Genomic DNA, 7,136 nt, shown 5'->3' with positions numbered 1-7,136 from the left:
GAAGAGCTTATAATTTTAGTCTCTATAGTAGCCTCTATAAAGTGTTCTAAAGTATTTTTATCTAGATAGCTTAAGCATTAATACTAGTATTTAGTAGAGGTAGTTATTAAAGTTATAAGTATTTTTAATTTATAAAAGCTAGCTGTAATAGTGTTTTTAGAAGGTTTATTATATTTAATAACTAACTAATAATATATCTAGCTTATTAAGAAAATATAAGCTTTATTTTTAGTAACTTTTTTAGTAGCTAAGTTCTAATTATAGCCTGCCTTTAATAGAAAGTCTAGGCTTATTATATTTATATAAAAACTTAGTATATAAAACTATATTTTATAATATAAATAGCTTATCTAAGGTTTTTAGCTGAATTTTACTATAACCTTTAATTCTTAGATAACTAGTGCTTAAAAAGGCAGTATTTTATTAAATAGAAGGCTTATATTTAATAAATTAAGCCTTATTACTATATATATATATAGTAGATCTACTATTAAGAATAAAAGAGTTCTTAAATAAATAAATAGCATTATTTTTGTTAATATAATTTATAGATATAGTTATAAATATAGGTATTTCCTTAGTAATAACTTCTATACTATTATTAGCAGCAAAAGCTACCTCTATAGAATTATTCTTTTTATTATTAGTGTTTTTAAGTGTATTTTATGCTTTTTTCTTATAATATTTAATAGATTAATTAATTTTCCCTTATAAAATAAAGTCTTCTTTTAGCTTATTAGCAATTTTAGTACTAATAGCTTCCTTAGGCTTCTAATTAAAGAGCTTAATATTAGTATTAAAGTAATAACACTAATTAAAATAGTAATATTAACTATAGATATATTTAAGTACTAGTTTTATGTTATTTATAGTATTATTTATATTATTATTTATATTATTAAGTTAATTAAGTTAATTAAGTTAATTATTAGAGCTATTATTAAGGCTATTTTTAATAGATTCTTTAGTATTCTCTTAAAAGCTTATAAAACTACTCTTTATATTAAATTACTATTAATTTTATTAATTTTATTTAAATAAATTTAATATTTTATAGCTATTAAGTATTTTATCTTTCTAATTAAGCTTATTTAGTTAAGCTTTATCTTAAATCTAGTTATTTTAGTAGCTAGAAAAGCCTAGATTTATAGTACTTATAGTAGATAGAAAGTTAATAGTAAGTCTTAAGCCTTTTATATCTAGTAAATTAAGCTAAATAGCCTTTATAAAGGCTTTTTAGTAATTTGTAATTTAAGTCCTTAATTTAGACTTATTAAGGGCCTTTAATAGAGCTCTATAGGTTTCTAGAACTTCTTTTTTATAATTCTAAGATGTAGGCTTAATTTAATCTTTTAATAGCTTTAGTTATATAGCTATATTAAATTCTATTAAAATAGTATTATAATAGTAACTAACTATACTTATTATATAGCTCTATATATTATATATAGCTTTTTAATAGGCTAGATATAGCTAGAGCTAAATTTAATAGCTAGCTCTAGCAATATCTAGCTTTTTAAGGTCTGCATTAGTAAGGTTAGCAATATGCATAGCTACAGCATTAATATCCTTATAGCTAGGCTCTTTAAGCCTTATAAGCTTATTATTATTAGTATTATGCTTAATATTAAGGTTAATATAGTTCTAAATATTCTAGCTAATAGCAAATTTTTTAATAATAGAAATCTATTTATACTAATTAGTTAGGCTACTTAAGGTGACTTTTTAGGAAGCCTCTATAGCAGTAGATTCTATTTTATAGATAGCAATTTTAAGCGTTTTTAGACGTTTTTGCTAGTTTAAATAGCGTTTTTGTTAATATAGTAAATTATTATAGGTTTCTATGTAGAAATCGCTCTTATTTTATAGTAAATAGCTTGTTATATAAAAGCTTAGTTAAATAAGTATAAATAAGTATAAATTCCGTTAAATAATAATAAAGTTTAGAAAAGTAAGTCTAAAGTAAGTCTAAAGTAAGTTGCTTAATTAAATACTAAATTTTAATTAGTTAGAGGTTTAGCACTAAGCCTAAATAGAAATAGCGTATTTTAATAGAGTATAGTGCGTAGCATAGAGCTTGCAGCAACTAGGCTTATAACTATTAGCTAGTTAAGAGACTCTTTATAATATAATAAAGATAATAAATATAGCTTATATAATCTAGTTAATTACTAAGCATAAAATAATAGGCATTCTTAAGGTATAATAAAAGAGACTTATAGTATAGTATAAACTTATATATAAAAGTATATATTAAAGAGTGTAGTTATAGAGGCTTAATTTTCTCTCTATTTAGTTAGAGAAAGAAGAGTTATTTATAAGTAAATTCTATAGTAGAGCTGCTAGATTAAGCATAGATATTAGCTTAAAATAACCTTAGTAGCTAAAAATAACTCTTATAGCTGTTTTCTTCTATAGAATAATTTAGCCTTTATAGCTTATTAGTATTTTTGTTAAATTCTAGCTAGTATTTCTCTTTTAACCTTATTTATATATACAAAGAAATATAGACGTAAAGTATATTAAATTCTTGCATATAAAATGTATATAAACGTTCCTTATAAGCAATTTATATACTGTAGTTGTTTCCCTTGTTTTTGTAGGTGTTTTTTATAGTAGGTAGTGTTTACTGCTAATAGCTAGCTGTAAGTATAAAGCTAAGAGGTAATTTATATATAAAATAAAAGTAAAGTAAATTTAAATATATAAGCTATTATAGCTAAATACTAAATATTTATATTAGTAGTTATATAATAATATAAAGCTAGCTTAGCTTACTTCTAAGAAAGTAATAAATAATATACTATACTAAAATAAACTATATCTCTAGAGAGAAGAGATAATGAAAAACTAATAAATATAATAAATAATTAAGTAGAAGCAGAATAGCTTTAGCATAAAGCTAGAAGCAGGCTAAATTTATAAGAGCTATTTGCCTCTCTAAAATACAGCTAGTAAAGCTAGCAATAACTATATATATATAAAAGACAAGCAAACTCTAGCTAGCATAAAGCTAGAGCTAGCCTAAGAAGCAAAATAAAGAGTAAAAGTAGGTAGAGTTTTTCTTTCTATTAAAGAGTTTTCTAAGTTTAATATAAAAAGAAGATATACTAGTTATATAGCTTTATAGCTATCTAGAGTATTTAATATATATATATATAAAATAGTATATATTATTATAAAAAAGAGCTTAAGTAAAGTTAAAGCTTTTGTTTATTATAATAGTTAGTATTAATAAGCTTATACTAATAAGTTAAGAAATTAATAGCTTTATAGAATATTTATATAAATAATATATTAAGCTATTTACTATATTTATGTAAGCTATACTACTTTAACTTCTACTTAGCTACTTATTAATAATATTTATAATTTTTTTTAAGTAATTAATTAGTAATTTAAATAATATATAGAGATTTTCTATGTCTCTATATATATAAAGCTTTATATTATAATATACTACTTTAAAAAAGCTATTAATTATATAACTAAAATTCTAAAGATATTATATATAATAGTAAGCTTACTACTACTTTTAACTATAATAAGTTTTTTTAATATATGTAATAATATTATTTTACTATAATTTATATATCTCTTTTATTTTAGTTTAAATTAAATTAAACTTATCTACTTAGAATATATAGATAAAAGTCTTTATAGCTTTAATTATTTTATCTAAGTATTTATTAAAAGCCTTTAGCTTACTAAAATTATTATTATTAGTAGAAAGCTTTTAAATTAATTAAACTTTAGCTTTAATATTTTATATAAATATATTAAATATAAAGCTACTACTAAGTCTATAGAAAAATAGCCTTTAAAGTATTTTTTATTATAAACTTTAAGTTTATTATAATAACTTTAAGTTTTATAATATAGTATTAAAGTTAAATTTTATTAAGCTTAAATAGAAGCTACTAGTAGCTATTCTCTTCTTTTAAGCCTAGTAGCTTAAAAGTAATATTTATAATTAAATTTTAATTTATAATTATAATTACTTTAAATAAATAAAAGCTATAGTAGTTAGTCTTAAATATATTATTTATTATAATAAATTCTAAGAAAGTCTTTTAATTATTAATATAATTATTATAAGTCTATATAGTAGCTTTAAAATAACTCTTATTATTATATTTTATATTATATAGTAATTTATAGTTTTAAAGCTACTTTATAGCTTATTATATTAAATTAAAACTTTTAAAGTCTTTCTTATAAATCTTTATAATTTAATTATAAAGGTTTTTATACTAAAAATTGTTAGCAGAAAATCGCAAGGTTAACTGCACTACGCAAAAGTAGAACGCGCTCTAGCGATTAAAGACGCAAATTAACCTTATATTACTGCGCAATTATACACACAGCCTATGCACCTCTATTTTTCGGCTGACACACCCCCCCAGCTTTCAGCCCTCTCAGCGCTGTAAGCTGTATAAGTGCGCTGGAGCTTTGCTGTACTATTATTAGATAGGTATTATGTCGCAATAATAGTTGTTATTATAGTTGTTAGTATAGTTGTTATTATAGTTGTTATTATAGTTGTTATTATAGTTGTTATTATAGTTGTTATATAGTTGTTATTATTATAGTTGTTATTATAGTTGTTATTATAGTTGTTATTATAGTTGTTATTATAGTTGTTATTATAGTTGTTATTATAGTTGTTATTATAGTTGTTATTATAGTAAGCTCTTGTAATAGTAATAGTTGTTGTATTGTAAGGTTGTAAATATAAGGGGGTTTAAACATACAACTGTGGCAGCATAGAGCCTGCAGCACCTAGACTTATAACTATCAGCTAATTAAGAGACTCTTTATAATATAATAGAGATAATAGATATAGCTTATATAATCTAGTTAATTACTAAGCATAAAATAATTAAGATTCTTAAGATATAATAGAAGGGACTTATAGTATAGTATAAAATTATATATAATAGTATATATTAAAGAGTGTAGTTATAGAGGCTTAATTTCCTCTCTATCTAGTTAGAGGGAAGAAGAGTTATTTATAGAGAAATTCTATAGTAGAGCTGCTAAATTAAGCATAAATAGTAGCTTAAAATAACTTTAGTAGCTTAAAATAACTCTTATAGCTGTTTCCTTCTATAGAGTAGTTTAGCCTTTATAGCTTATTAGTCTTTTTATTAAATTCCAGCTAGTATTCCTCTTTTAACCTTATTTATATATATAAAGAAATATAGGCATAAAGTATATTAAATTCTTGCATATAAAATATATGCAAATATTTCTTATAGGCAATTTATGTACTGTAGTTATTTCCCTTGTTTTTATAGGTGTTTTTATAGTAGGCAGTATCTGCTGCTAACAAAAATAAAGCTTTTTTCTTTTTTTATAAGCTTCTTTATATATAATTTTACTAATTTTTATACTAAAAAAGCTTAGTATTTTATAAAGCTTATAATTTACTCTTTCTTCTTTATTATAAATTAAGAATATATAGAATTTATTAATACTTTAAAGGTTTAATTATAATTATAATTACTATTAACTACTTAGTAAGTTTACTACTTGTTTTCTCTTTTCTTAGTAGTTACTAGCTTAAGCTTAAATTTATAGTTAGCTTTTTTTATTAACTATTATAAAATTCCCTAAGACTTTATATACATCTTAGTATTATAATTATAAAGAATATAGCTAAATTAAAGCTAGTAGTATTTACTTATATTTATATACTTAGTTATAAACTTTTTAATAAATACTATATTATTTGCCTTTACTTAAGCTTATAAATTACCTTAAAGCTTATTAAAGCTACTATAAGTTTATAGTAAAGATATTTTAGAAATTAGTTAGTTAATTAAGTTATTATAATTATTATAATTATTAGTAAGCTTATTAAATTATAATATAAAGAGGTTATTACTATTATTATTATTACTATAATTATTATAATTATTATAATTATTATAATTATTATTAAAAAGCTTAATATAGTTAGTATTTATTATAATAATATTATTAATAAAAAAGAGGCTAAAAATAGCAGCTTTTAGCAATATTATTATATTATTGTAAGAAGGCTGCTTTATACAGCAGCAGCAGCAGCTACAGCTGTAGACGTTTTTTTTAGTTATATACTACAATTTTTATAATAATTACTATATTTCTAGAGCGTTATATATAAAAATATATAGAGAGGTGTAGCATCTAAGAGTGTAGGTCTAAAATCTGGGTAGAGCGGTAGCCCCAATAGCAATAGCCGTGCTAGAGACCTAAATAGTGCTAGATTGAGCAAGCTGTAGACAGCTTGTTTATTACGTACCCTTTTGGCTTAATAGCCAAGGGGTCCAGCATCGCTGGGATAACTGCGGCTGGCACCCGCTATAGCCCAATAGAGCTAGTCTATTACAATATACTTTTTAATATATACTATTATATATAACTTTATACTATTCTATAAGTCTCTTCTATTATATATTAGAAATCTCTATTATTTCTTACTTAGTAATTAATAAAATTATATAAGCCTTACTATTTTATCTATAAAGAGTCTCTTAATTAGCTAATAGAGACAGTCTAAAGCTAGCCTAGTAGTGCTATAGACTTAAGGCTTAAAAGTTTTTTTCTTCTTAGTACTTTAATTTATATATTATTTATTTATAAGAACTACTTAATAAATTCTTTAAGTTTCTTTTTATATACTTTATTAAGCTAAAGTAAGTTATACTTTTAGTACCTTAACTAGCTACTTAAAAGTATATTTAGAGTTTATTCTTTTAAGCTTTATATAAGTTACTTTATATATACCTATTTAATTAAGATAATAAATAAGTAAATATAATTATTATATACTTATCTTTATATATTTAGTTAGTATACTTATATTTATAGTTTTAAAGTAAATATTTTAGTGCTTTATAAACTATATAAGTCTTATTAACTTTAAAATCTATATTTAAAAGAGCTTTTACTTTTTTTATTATAAAATACTTAAGTAGAAAGAAGCTGTCAGCAGAAAAAATTAACAATCTATAGGTGCATGCGCTGTGTGTGTAACTGCGCAGTATAAAAGGTCAATTTGCGCTTCTAATTGCTGGAGCGCGTTCCACTTTTGCGTGGTGCGTTGACCTAGCGATTTTTCCGCCGACAGAAGCTATTAGTTTTCTACT

Source organism: Metarhizium album (assembly GCF_000804445.1).
Source record: "Metarhizium album ARSEF 1941 chromosome Unknown scaffold_58, whole genome shotgun sequence".
NCBI classification, from domain to species: domain Eukaryota; kingdom Fungi; phylum Ascomycota; class Sordariomycetes; order Hypocreales; family Clavicipitaceae; genus Metarhizium; species Metarhizium album.
Note: the sequence above shows the minus strand (reverse complement) of the source record.